General features: G+C 42.4%; 1 protein-coding gene across 2 annotated transcripts in view; it reads right to left on the bottom strand.

Annotated features, from left to right (window-relative positions):
- KIF26B (kinesin family member 26B) overlaps positions 1-14,820 on the bottom strand; it is a 580,448-nt gene that overhangs the window by 279,139 nt on the left and 286,489 nt on the right. The window lies entirely within an intron of this gene.

Raw genomic sequence — 14,820 nt, 5'->3', positions numbered from 1 at the left:
TTGGGAGACAAAGCTCAGCCTGAGAGTTATTTTCATTTAAAGAGAGTTCCCACAATTCTTACAATAGAAAGGAGAGGAAAAAGGAGAAAGAAAAGAAATGGAGTAGGAGAGAGGACTTCTCTTCTCCTGCTGGTGGCTCTCCTGCCAGAGAACTAGGGCAGTTTCTGGGGCAGATCAGATCCTTTCCATTGAGGCCTCCTCAATAGTTTTCTCAATGTTTGCCTGAAGCAGGATTCTGCTGACAAAGTGCTTTCAAATGCATTGTATGAAGGCTCCCAGTGGAAGGTATCAAAGGAAAAGGCTAAGGTTTGTTCGGCCAGGGCTTTCCTGCTCTGTTACTGATGCCTCTGAGCACCTCAGAGGGAGACAAAGGGAAGAAAACCTGCTGGACCAAAATGTGCTTTTTTTTTTATTTCCCAGTCACGTATCAAGATGTGCAGAGAAGCCGTGAGTGCATTTGGAAGGGGCTGCTCAGGCCACAGCTGAGCCATATTTTATTTCCATCCTTCTTTGCATTTACCTCCTCGATGCTCAGACACAGAAACAAGAACTACTTAGAGGAAAAGTAAGAAGGCAATGTTAAGTGCTGCTGTATTACGTGAAGGAAGCCAGGCTGATTAAGTTAGAGGCTATAAGGTTATGGCAAGAATGACAAAAGGGAAAGATAAGGAGACTCTGTATAGTGCAGTAAAACAACTCCCTTCTTCACTTATGAAAGTTCTAGTAGCTCTAAAATGGAGCCCTAGGATCTCATTAAAACCAGTATTTCAAATATTGAGTGGGCTGAATCATCCTACTTCAACTGACTGGCCTTCCCTCAGCTTCCATCCTTCTTATTTGTATGAGTGGCATTCAGTCTGAAGGTTTCTGAAACCCGCCCTTCCCAGGCCCTTAGGTGGGTTTGTGGCCCATGCCCTGCTTGAACATGATGAGAATATTGACTATAATTTTTATTTATACCATTTCACAATGACATCATTTCTACATGGAAGTACGCTGGGCTGTTGTTACTTTAGTATCAGGATTTAGAAGTAATAAACATTTTTAACTTACTGATCATAATTCTTTCAACTATTGCCAGAGTCCTTGGGCCCTGATTTCATCATTGGTAAACTGAAGACTTGTTAGTGTCTTATCTTTTCCCCTATCGTTTGTGATCCTGATATCAGACAAGGCAGAATTCATGCCAAAAAGTATTATGACAAATAACACTGTAACACAAAAAGCCACAATTTACAGCAGAAGTAAAACACTTGTGAATATTTTTATACCAGATACATGGCAACCGCTTGCAAAAATCCAAAACCACATGAGCTGCAAGAAGACACAGACAGAAACACGCTCAAATTAGGAGCCTTTACCCCAGGGCTGGGACTATACTAAAGTGAAAAGGCACTCTTCTTGGGCACACAATTCAAGGTGATGGCAAAAACTCAGGATACAAAATCAATAATATTTTAATGTAATACTTTGAAAAATAAAAATAAATGCAAAAAATTATGATGAATAAAATGTGAAAATTTTTATATTTTATATAAAGACAAGATGCAGTATTACTGATTTTTCCTTTTGCCTCAGGCTTCTGTATGGCTCTTCATAATGCTGCTTGAAACTGCCACTCTTAGTCCAGGGTAATTCAGGAAGATTTTTTAAAAAAATAAAGCTATAGAAGACCTAAATAACATGATCAATGAAACAGATCTAGTGTTCTGGGACAACTGGATTTCTACACACAAAGGAATGAAGTTGGGCCCCTACCTCACACCATACCCAAAAAATTAACTCAAAATAGGTAAAGAACCCAAATATGAGAGCTATAACTATAAAACTCTTAGGAGAAAACATACAGGTAAATCTTCACAACTTAGGATTTGACAACAGATTATTAAATATGACACTAAAAGCACAAGCGACAGAAGATAAACTGGACTTCACTAAAATTAAAAGCTTTTGTGCACCAAAAGACATTATCAAAAAAGTGTAAAGACAAACTATAGAATGGAAGAAAATATTTACAAATCATATATATGATAAATGTTTAGTAGCTAGAATATATAAAGAACTCCTAAAACTCAACAATATAAAGATAATGGACGAAGGATTTGAATAGACTTTTTTTTCCAAAGAAGATATTCAAATGACCAATAAACACACGAAGAGATGATCAACATCATCTCTTAGTCACTAGAGAAATGCAAATCAAAATCATGACAAACCACCTCATATCTAATAGAATGGCCATAACTTTTTCTTTTTTTAAAAAAAAGGAAAATAAATACTGTCGAGAATGTGAAGAAACTGGAACCCTGGTATATTGCTGATGGGTAAAATGGACAGCTGCTGTGGAAAACAGCTGGACGGTTCCTCAAAAAGCTAAACATACAAGTATTGTACGACTCGGCAATTCCACTCATAGTTATAAACCCAAAAGAACAGAACACAGAGACTCAAAGAGATATTTGAACACCATTGTTCATAGCAGCATTATTCATAATAGCCAAAGGTGGAAACAATCCAAGTGTCTATGAACAGATAAATACATAAAAAAGTATGGTATATACAATACATACAATGGTATGCTGTTATTCAGCCATACAAAGGAATAAAATTCTGATGCACGCTACAACATGGATAAACCTTGAAAATATTATGCTAAGTGAAATAAATCAGACACAAAAGGTTAAATATTGTATGATTCCACTTTTATGAGTAGGCAAATCCACAGAAACAGAAAGCGGATTGGAGGCCACCAGGGGTTGAGGGGAGGAGAGTGGGGAATTATTACTTAATGGTTACAGAGATTGTTTGGAGGGATGAAAAAGTTTTGAAAACAGGTAATGGTGATAGTTGTACAACATTGTGAATGTAATTAATGCCACTGAATTGTACAATTAAAAATGCTTAGAATCACATATTTTAGGTTAAACGTATTTTGCCACAATAAGTAATTTTTTTAAAAAAGATAGATCTCGGCCAGGCATGGTGGCTCACGCCTGTAATCCCAGCACTTTGGGAGGCTGAGGTGGGTGGATCACCTGAGGTCAGGAGTTCAAGACCAGGCTGGCCAACAAAACCCCGTCTCTACAAAAAATACAAAAATTAGCTGGGCATGATGGTGGGTGCCTGTAACCTCAGCTACTCGGGAGGCTGGGCAGGAGAATCACTTGAACCCGGGAGGCAGAGGTTGCAGTAAGCTGAGATCGCGCCACTGCACTCCAGCCTGGGTGAGGGAGCAAGACTCCATCTCAAAAAAAAAAAAAAAAAAAAAAAAAAGGATAGATCTTCTGGATACATATTTTACTTTGTACCCAAAGGAGAATACACCTTTTCAAGTGAAATTCATAAAAATTGACTATACATTAACTAACTCAAAGCAAATCTCAATAAATTCATAAATTAAAAAATAAAAACAATATTATCTGATCATAATAGAAGACAACCAGAAATAAATAAATGTAATAAAAGAGGCTGTTACCATTAGAAATTTAAAAATTTTATATTAAATAACTATTGGGTAAAGGGAGAACTGCAAACCCAAATTGCAGAATTTCTAAAACGAAATGTTAATAAAAACACTATCTATCTGAATACATAAAATACAATTAAAGTACTGAACAGTGGGATATTTATGGCCTAAATATTTATATCGATAAAAATTTTAAAAGGCATTAAATTCCAAATTCTAAAAGTTACAAAAAAGAATAACATAAAGAAAGCAGAAGGAAGAAAATAACAAATTAGAAGTAGAAATAAATGAGGTAGCAAATAGAAAAACAGTAGAATAAAAAATAAGTCAAAATGTCTCTTCAAAAAAAACAAAAGTCAAACTTTCCCTTGTAGGAAATGTAATGGCCCTGGGCGCGGGGAATTCATTTCCATAGGAAGACACACCCCAAAGCAGTCGAAATCCAGCAAGAAATTACTTAGAAGCATATCTATCTTAAAAATTCATCTTAAAATTCATCTTAAAATATCTTAAAAATTCATCTTAAAATATCTATCTTAAAAATTCATTCACATTTCACATTGTTTTCCATACTATATCTCTTTATTTTTTACTGTTTAAAAAATGGTTCCCCTTCCCCCCACCACTAGATCTTCAAAGAAAAGCTAATGTCCTACGAAGATGTGCCATAGTGTCTTTTAGTATAAAAAACACTTTTGACTCTAAATCCTACCACAGAATACGCCTAACCCAAGAGGCGCAACATCACCAGTCTCATTTTCCCAATGAGAAGATGAAGTCCCAACGAAATGGAATTATTTACCAAAGGCACCAACAGTGAATGGTAGCAGAAATGGAACAAGAGCCCAGTACCCATCATTAGTCTCACACAGCCGCAGGCCCGCTGGACAGTACCCTAAACCTTATAGAAAGGCTCTTTGAGAAAAGATTAGATCATCTTTCCCATCTAATTAACATGACTCCTTTCTCCCTCTAACATTAAAACTGACTGGAAATGATTCATTCCACCTTTGAGAACACCTGAGGCAACAGTGAAAATCTTTTCAAATTCTAATCCCAGTCAATGAATGTCAGTGGCAGGCAAGTCCCTCAACCCTGTGAATCCAGTGATTTGGAAGGAATCATTATGTTGTTTCCAAGCTAGATGGAGAGAGCAACCTCCAGATGGAACCACAAGGCCAACAGACAAAAGTAAGAACGGCCCCCAAAACACCAAGTCGAGGCAACAGTTGATTGCTGCAAGTGGGTCAATGGAATGAGAACAAGCAAACTCACCACGGGTACCACATGCTGCCCAGATACACACCAATTGTATTTCAGACGACAATGCTGGTGCTTCCCAAGGCAAAGCACGCACATCTAAAGACCACATTGATCCACTTTTCTCTCCTCATCAATAAATAACACATCTACCACGTATGGACATTCCTCATTCCACGCAGGGTAAGTCCACTTGCAATGAATCCATTAGCAGAACACACTGGCAATAATTGCATAAGACAACAAGTAGACTGTAAAAAGCACACAGTATGAGGATGTCCTTGGGACAAACTGTCATTTGAAATTCATGTTTTTGTCTTTTGAGTTTGTCTATTGTTCCTCTCCAGCAGTGAAGTATCAAGGCTATTTTACCTCCTCATTCAAATGATGGTTTTAAAGTAATCTTGATTACAGAATTCCATAATCTAGATTAAGATAGAAAAGCCATTCTAATTTCTGTCTCCCGTTTTGTCAGATGTAAAGAGCTTCAGGCTAGCCAGGTGTTTGGTGAACACATTTCCCAGCTCATATTCACTTAACTGATTAACAGTACAAAGTGGAAACGCACGTCAGCCACAGAGAAGGTGACAAAAACGGAGCTCTTGTGGTGCACTGAATCATGGAAATCAAGTGTGGGAAGAAAACACAGCCCCTCCTGGTCCAGTGACAAAGGAAGTGATTACTAGACAATTCATAAACAAATGCAATTCACAGGCCAGCCCTCTAAAGCCTCCTCCAAAAAAGAAAAGTTACTGGGAAAATGTGTTTCCTTTGTGGTGTGTCCAGCTTGTTTCTCGGCTCAGGCTTGTGAATTGCTCTCCCTGGTTTTTAGAAATGCCCTGGTTCTTTTCACCCCACTGTTCTCAGCCTACGCGAATCACTTCCATATGACAAGGATCTGTGGGGATATACAGAGCTCAATAAAAGCTAGATCCTTGATGCCGATGGCAGCTGCAGGCTCCAGCTCCTTCCCATTATTGTGATAGACTGTCTGTTGCTGTGTTCATTTTGGTTCCAAATCCACATGATGTTATTCTGAACTTGCAGGCCAGAAGCCGCGACACAGAATAAATCCTCAGGTACAGATGTGGTAAAGTGAACAGTCTCTTTGTTTCTGGCATTAGAGGTTCTCTACTGAGCATGCTATGGCTGTGAATATTTTGTACCGCTTTAAGGATTTAATAGTTTCTGGATGCTTCTGGTTTTAAAAATCACAAGGATAGCCAAAGCCTAGTAGACCCCAATATCTGGACTCCATAGATGTTCAAGAAATACATTTTTGAGTAAATGGATAGTTATCAAAATTATTAAAATTATTAAAATTTGAAGTAGTTGTGTTATGCAAAAGAGGATTCAACACTTTGACAATAGGTTGTGACGCCAATCCCAAATCTACATGACTATCGAACTCCAGACCAAACTAAGGAGTCAAGACAGTGTTTCCAGAACACGCCACGTGGGGAGAGCTGCAAGGCGTCCTCCAGGCTTTTGAGCATCAGCCATAACTCACAAGATGCATGTTAATTCCTTCCTACTAAGATTAGTCCTTATCTTAGTGCGGTCCTGCTGCTATAACAAAACACCTTGGCCTGGGTAAGTTAAAAACAACAGAATTCAAGCCGGGCGCGGTGGCTCACGCCTGTAATCCCAGCACTTTGGGAGGCCCAGATGGGCAGACCACCTGAGGTCAGGAGTTTGAGACCAGCCTGGCCAACATGATGAAACCCCATCTCTACCAAAAAAATACAAAAATTAGCCAGGTGTGGTGGTGTGCACCTGTATTCCCAGCTACTTGGGAGGCTGAGGCAGGAGAATCGCTTGCACCTGAGTGGCGGAGGTTGCAGTGAGCCAAGATCATGCCACTGCACTCCAGACTGGGCGACAGAGTGAGACCCTGTCTCAAGAAAAAACAACAACAACAAAAAAACACAAATAAAATGGAATTTATGGGTCACAGCTGGAGACTGGGAAGTCTAAGATCAAGGTGCCAGCAGATTTGGTGTCTGGCAAGGGCCCATTACTAATGGATAGTGCTTTCAACGTGTCCTCCTATGGCAAAAGGTGATGCAGGGCATGTGAACCCCAAAGTGGGGCGTAGCCCACAAGAGTTCTAGGCTTCACCCAGTAAAGATTCCAGGGCGAGCTGGTGGTAGGGTAGAAGCCAACAGCTTTATTAAAGAGGCGGTGTCACAGCTCCAGTAGTGCTGCAGTTTCATAACTGCTCCTGCAGAGCAGGGCTACCCCCTAGGCCGTGTGCCGAGAGTGGCAGCTCAGGGCAGTTTTGCAGTCATATTTATATTTACTTTGAATTACATGTAGATTAAGGGGTAGTTTATGCAGAAATTTCTAGGAAAAGGGTAGGAACTTCTGGGTCGTGGGGTCACTGCCACGGAAAGGGGCGGTCACTCCTGAGTGTTGCTGGGACAGTAGTAAACTGACATGGCACACTGGTGGGCATGTCTTATGAAAAGCTGCTTTTGCCCCTTCCCTGTTTTATCTAGTCCTTGTTTTGGTCTGGTGTCTGAGCCCACCTCCAGAGTCGAGCCCCGCCTCCCAACTCACAGGGAGGGACAAGTTCCCGCTGGCCTCTTTGATAAGGCCGCTAACCCTATTCATGAGGGTGGAGCCCTCGAGACCTGATCCGCTCCTAAAGGCTCCACCTTTTAATACTATAGCATTGAAGATCAAGCTTCCCACATGGGAATTTTAGGGGCACACCAACATTCAGACCATAGCAGTCCTTATTAAGCATTATGAATTCTCCTCCCAGTACTAAGCATATTCTTATGCACTTTGTAGATATGCAAAACAAAAAAGTTGGATTGGATTGAATTAGAACATTAAGACTAGAACATTACCCATGAATCCTTAGCACCATCAGTCTCAAGTGACTTTGTGCAAAGCACCCTAAAGCACCACAGAAGCTGTTAATTCAGACGGGCCACGGGCACCGCAGCAGCAGCAAGCACACCAGGAAGGCACCAGCTTGAGAGGAGCCAGCTCCACCCACCACACAGTGAGGCGAGGAGGCAAAGCCAAAACAGAACCAAGCGCTGCATCTGTAGGCAGGTTCACATGCAATCAATCCGTCAGATTATATCCTGAGAGTCTCTAGAGTCCATGGCACACATATATTTACAGAAGAGACCACTGGCTGTAATCAGAAACTCCCTCTCCAAATATGAAAGACAATGAAACTTACTTCCCAAATCATGGAACCTCCTTTTCTCTTTCAGGACCCACAGCAATGCTGGTGGGAACTCCCTAGCGATCACAGTAACAATTTGTCTCTCTATATAATGAGAGGGGCCAGAGTTCTACTTTGATGCTTTGGGGATTGGGGGAGAGCGGAATTACAATTCTATCAGACCCTTCCACCAGGGAGGCTTTTCTATCATGAGATGAAGAGTTCACATAAGAGTTAACTGCCCTACAATAAACAGGTTTTGGAGTTATTCTTTCTATTACTCTTAAATGTAAAGGTTACACTCTAGGTTCCTTTTAATTAAGCTCCAGAATCTCCATAATGACCAAAAGGAGATGGCCTTGGGGGCTAAAAACACACTTAGGAGTCTGTAGCCTGGGCGCTCAGACATGATGCCTTTCTGAGCCTGTCGTGGAGCAGTCACCTACACAGACTCTCTGTTTCCGAGGTCACGATGTCTGGGACAAATCACAGCTTCTTATACTTTGCTTAACTTTCTTATACTTTTTTGACTGACACTATATGAAATTTATCCAAGCTCCTTGTATAGAAGCAGCCAAACCCAGTGTGTACCTTAATATGGCCATGTGTCACAGAACAACGTTTTGGTCAACAACAGATCACATGCACAACTGTAGTCCCTAAGATAACACTGTATCTTTGCTGTACCTTCTTTATGTTCATATATGTTTAGATACGCAAATACTTAGCACTGTCCTACAACTGCCTATAGCACTCGGTACAGTAACATGCTATACCATTCATAGCCTAGAATGAATAGGCCACATCATATAGCTGAGGTGTGCAGTAGGCTACACCATTTAGGCTTATGTTAAGTACACTCTGTGATGTTTGCACAATGATGGAATCACCTAACAATGCCTTTCTCAGAACGTGTATGTTATTAAGTGACACATGATTGTATCTTTATGTGAGAAAAAGAAATGTGATGGGGTAAATGAAATAGTCATAGATGATGCCACTCAAATGAACACAGTCCCTGGAATTCATGTTAAGAGTAATTTTGCAAGAAATAAGGGAGGGAAGGATGCTAATGGAATTGTTATGCTGGGGGCCCTGTGACTGGAGGAATGGGGTTCTGGGAGGAGAGCAGGGTGATGGGTGTAAAGGTAGCCACAGGCTGGGAGCCAGGCTTCCTCACCAGCCCTGTGGCAGGGGCTTATGGACACCTAGGAGAGCAAGGCGGACACTCGGTGACCAGCCTAGCTGGGCATTTAGATTCTTCTGGAGGGATCTGTGAGTATAAACTATGTTTATGATCTACTTTACCTATTTTTATGGAAAAATTTAAACATATACAAAAATAGAATAGCCTATGTGGCTGTCACCCAGCTTCAACAATTATCAATCCATAACCAATCTTATTCCATGTGTATCCCCCTCATGTGCGCACGTGCGTGCATACACACACACACACGCGCGCACTTCTCTCTGTAGTATTACTGTGACAAAAATCCCATAATCATAGCATTTCATCTGCCAGTATTTTAAGTCTGTATGTCTAAAGGATGAGGACACTTTAAAAATTATGATTCCATTATCATCATATGAACATTTTCATTCATTGCATTTTAAAATGGTTATCCATGACCCTTTGATGGTGCTGCCAAGGCTGGGCTTGCCTGGAGGATGAGGGATTCCTGAGACCAGCCGGGCTGTGCTATGATTCATGATGACCATGCCTTGGATTTCATTCTATACTTTCCAGACAGCCCAAGGAGGAGAAAAATGCCTCCTTGTCTCCACTTAGTCACAACAGTAAAACCATAACATACTTGCTTCCAGAGTCCACAGTATTGATTGACAACAGAGACGAAGTGAGCAAAGGACAAGTTCTGCTATAAATTACACAGGAATTTGGGGTTCATGCTCAGCTGGGATATATGCGAGGGATCCCCAGACTCCCTAACACAGTTGACATTTCTTTAAAATGGAAGAAATCCGTTTCCACTTACAATGTTGCTGCTGTGGGTTTATATGCTACATAATTTTTTTTACACGTGGCTATTGGTTTCGAAGAAAGACACACGTGGATTTTGGAATCTGTGGCACTCCACGCCACAGCATGGTTTCAGATGGGAAGGCTCCCTGTCTTGGGCAACCCCTCACATTTCATTTTCCCTTTTTATTTTCCCACCTTGTGAGAGAATGTGGAAGTTTATTTAGGAAAAACTTCCCTTCATTCTCAAGAGACATTAGTCTGCCTTGTCCTGTTATATCAAACAACATGAACTAACCCAAGCTTCTGTTTCATGCTGACTTGGTTTGAAGGTGGCTCACCAATCAAAGGCATCTGAACTCGGTGATGAAAATACCACCTCTAGAATTCAGGAAAATCAACACCCTTTCTGTGGAAATACAGCGGATGGTGTTGCTTGAAAATACCAGGGGTATCTGGTTAATCTTGCGGCTCTTTTCCCATTTCCTCAGCGCCCGCTTCCTCCCACAAGGTACGGAGGAGGGGCGGGTGTAGGTCACCATGCTGCCGCTCAGCCCAGACCCCTTCTGTGTGCTCCTTCAAGGGTTTCTGCTTCTAACAGTCAGCCTCTTTCTCAAAGGCCTGCCCTCAGGCCACTGGAGCCTGCTTGACCTGCAGGCCTGGAGAGCCGCTGAAAGGGCCTGGGATTCACTACCCGCCTCTTCCCCACGGCAACCGTCCTAGGTGAACAGTGAGGGAGATGACCGCTCTAGGTGAACAGTGAGGGAGATGACCACTCACCTCTGCTGCTTCCTGTCAGGACAAACCCCCAGAGTTCCCTAGTACGGTCAGGCTGAAGCTAAAAGCTGCTCTCCGCTGGATTTTGCCTGAGAATGGACTCATCTTTGGCTTGTCTCTTTCCCTTTCCTGCCTCCTTTACTCCCTTCCCAGTTTCCCTGAGGACCACATTCTTAATAAACCACTTACAGAGAAATCCTCACTTCATCAAGATCTGCTTCTGGGGACCCCGGCCTAAAACAGTAAGTCACCTAGGACCCCCATCATTGTTTTTCAGTCTTCTGGAAAACAGCATCCCTTCTCAACATATATGTGCATGAGCACCCGGTATAAGGAGATGCACAAGATTTCACACGTACCCAGAGCACGGACAGGAAGCAACTTTCGCCACTTCCTCCGTCTTTGCAGTAACAGTAGAAAGGCCACCAGGCGTGGGGACCTCAGCCTGCCACTTGTCAGCCGTGTGCCCTGGGTATGTTTCTTAAGGAGTCTAGGGCTCTGTTTTCCATAGTATTGTTTTAAAAATGGTAATACTGACCTCATAGTTGTCAGGATTAATGAAATACCCTAAGCCAGTGCCTGGCACCTAGCAAGCGCTCACTGGCTACCCACTAAATCTCAATCTGCATTTTGATACGATGCCCTGTAGATCAGATATTACCCAAAACCCATCAAAGGAACCAGATGCCTCTTCAGTAGGGCTCCTCCCCTGCTTCCGTGTGCCAGCGCCTGTGGATTCTGTGCACTTCCAGGGACAGGAACCAGATGCTATCATAACTGCATGAAAAAAATGGTCCCTCGCCAAGAAAAAAGGCCCTTGACGGACTTTACTGAGGCTTTATGAGCCATCAAGTGCAACAGCTGTATAATTCTAGAGAATGTTTCCAGCCAACGACTGTTAAGCAGCAGGAGATATTTTATTATCTTTTCTCCTCTGTTTAATGTGTTGTTCACCTTCTGCCGGGATTGTTAGCCTTGATTATCAATCTCCACATAAAAATATAGGAATGTCCTATTCTTGTTCCTCTTCCCGGGGTCTGCGTTGCTCGTTACTGTCAGAATCACACACGTTAGCCGAGGGAACTGGAACCTCCCCTCACAGGAGCCGGCAGATGAAATAAGGAGAGGACAAAGAAGCAACGATGGCCATGAAGCATCAGAAAATTCTACAAGTACAGCAGACGAGATGCCAGCAACAGAGAAAGAGACTCTCTTTTGTAGTTGTGGCTGAGGTACAGGTATCTTGGGAAAAAGTCAATAGTTTTTCTAAAGTGTACCCTTCCGTTTTTTTGTTTTGTTTTGTTTTGTTTTTAAACAAACAAAACCTGGTGGCCGTTTCTTTTGGGAGCTATCAGGCTTCCTGCATCTTCGCTTTCAAATGTGAATTCCACACTCAGCTCCTTCCTGGTGATTGGCAGGGGTGTATAACACCTACATGCTCCACACTCCTCTTAATTACGGTGGTAGACACCAGCTGGATTGCTCTCCAGGTTCCAAGCACGCAGATGGCTGGAGTTCACAGTCCCAAAGCAGTAACTTTGAAATTCCACAGGAAGCCAAGGAGAGAACGCCAGGCCGTCACCTGTCCTTTTTCTGAGCAACTGCACCGATCTGGATTTTATACCTTCCTGTCTTGCCTCCTTTCGGGCATGAAACAATCCAGGTGCTTGGGGGAAATGCCTCTCGCATCTGCTCTGCTGACATTCCCACCCAAAACATGGGACACCTGAGGTCATCCTACAGCAGCCTGCCTGGGGGTCTGTCCCTAAAAGGAGGTCCCATGACATGTTTCCAATCTGGACTTGCCCGAGGGGCTTCTAGATCCTCGCCCACTTTCAGCCACCTTCAAGCTTTTATGGCAGCTGATGCGTTACTTGGTAAAAGTGCTCAGAATAATGGAGCCGCTTTTAAAAATGATGTAGAAAAGACTATTTCAGAAACAGACTAGAATGGCTAGTATATTGGACAGGAGTCCTGTGGCATTTAGCTGAGAATTCCATCTCTTTCTGTGCAAGAGAGGCAGGCTATGACCCTCTATGGAGTCAGAAGTTGGCGATCTGCTCCCAAACACTCCTGGCTTTGTCTAATAGCTTGCAATCAGCCTGCCATCTGTGGATTAATCTGGACCTGCAGATTTATATTCTCAGTCGGTACTGTGTCTTAGGATGTGGAATACAGCTTGTTTTGTTGTTCCCTAAGGCTGCTTCTTCCCAGTCTTAAGAGGTAGTTCCAAGACTTAATGAATAATCTATCCACGTGCCAAATGAGCTCCTCAGATTCCGCCCTAGCTCTTGTCATCTGGACTAGGGAGTCCTTCCAAATGCCCGTTCTCAAATGGGAGTCTCTCTACCCGCTCACCTGGCTTTGCTTCCCTTTTATATTTATAAGTTGAACTTGTCAGAACTTTTTAGTTTTTTTTTTTTTTTTAGACAGGGTCTCGCTCTGTTGCCCAGGCTGGAGTGCAGTGGCGTGATCTTGGCTCACTGCAAGCTCCGCCTCCTGGGTTCATGCCATTCTCCTGCCTCAGCCTCCCAAGTAGCTGGGACTACAGGCGCCCGCCACCACACCCAGCTAATTTTTTGTATTTTTTAGCACAGACGGGGTTTCACCGTGTTAGCCGGGATGGTCTCAATCTCCTCACCTCGTGATCCGCCCGCCTCGGCCTCCCGAAGTGCTGGGATTACAGGCGTGAGCCGCCGCGCCCGGCCTGTCAGAACTTTATAGGAACTTCTAGGTTGAAAGAAATGTTCACTTTGCCCAAGGGTAAGATGGTACCTTTCACTTTGTTTCAATATTTTCAGTGTTCTTCCCGATGATGGCCAACACATTTAATTACTCCTGGTGATCTTAGGCTGAATCTTCTGGCAACAAAGTTCTTAAATCCCCTTCCTCAATTATAAACAGTTTCTCCAAGTCTATCATCTCCTAAGAATAATTTGAATTATTTTACCCAAAATGTTTCTCCTTGCTCTCATTAAAGCTCCTCTGCTCATTTCTTCCCCTGTTTATTCTACTTTGATGATTTTCTTATTACCTAAAATAATTTAGATTTGTGTACCAATTTGGAGATTTCCCATGGTACTTTCTTATCTTGAGTGCTTGGGGGAAAAAAAGTCAATGAGGCCAATCCAATATCATTTCATCATATCCTATTATTAACACTTTTCCTTCCAGAGGAAAATGACCACTTATCGCAACTCTATTTACTTTTTAAGACAATTATCACCCTATCTCAAAACATTTTCTCTAATCCCAACAAAATTCATTTATTACTATTTTTTTTTTTTTTTTTTTGAGACAGGGTCTTGTTCCTTCTCTCAGGCTGGAGTACAGTGGTACAATCATGGCTCACTGCAGCCTCAGCCTCCTGGGCTCAATCAATCCTCCCACCTCAGCCTCCACAGCAGCTAGGACTACAGGCAAATGCCACTATGTCTGGCTAACTTTTTATTTTTTGTAGAGACAGGGTCTCACCACGTTGCCCAGGCTGGTCTCAAACTCCTGGACCCAAGTGATCCTCCCACCTTGGCCTGCCAAAGTTCTGGGATTACAGGTGTGAGCCACCACGCCTGGCCATCATTTATTGGCTTTAGTAAAATGTAACTGATATATAATAAACTGCACACTTTGATGAGTTTTGTCATATGTATCCACCTGTGAAACCACCACAATCAAGATCGTAAGCAAATCCATTACCCCCAAACATTTCCTCACACCCCTTTGTAATCGGTTCCTCCCTCCCACCCTCACTTCCCATCAACCACTGATATGCTTCCTGTCACTCTATTAGTTTCTATTGTTTATCCTGCACTGAAGGAAATCATAGCATATGTAGCCTTCCATCTGTAGAGGTGGGATCTGGTTTCTTTCGCTTACCATCATTATTTGAGATTCAATCATGTTGTGTGTAGCAATCGTTTAAGGATTCTGAAGAGTATCTCACTGAACGGACATCCATGTTTTGTCTACTCATTTATCAGTTGGTGGTTATTTGGATAGTTTCCATTTTGGGAGCTTTGATGAATAACACTGCCATGAACCTTCACGGGCAAGTCTCGACGTGAACAAATGCCTTCATTTCATTTTTCTTTGGTATATACCTAGAGTGAAAGGTCTGGGTGGTATAAGAGTGAAAACTCAATTCTGCCGCTA

This window comes from Symphalangus syndactylus, chromosome 19 (genome assembly GCF_028878055.3).
Source record: "Symphalangus syndactylus isolate Jambi chromosome 19, NHGRI_mSymSyn1-v2.1_pri, whole genome shotgun sequence".
Classification (NCBI taxonomy): domain Eukaryota; kingdom Metazoa; phylum Chordata; class Mammalia; order Primates; family Hylobatidae; genus Symphalangus; species Symphalangus syndactylus.
This window is presented reverse-complemented; position numbering and strand designations above follow the sequence as displayed.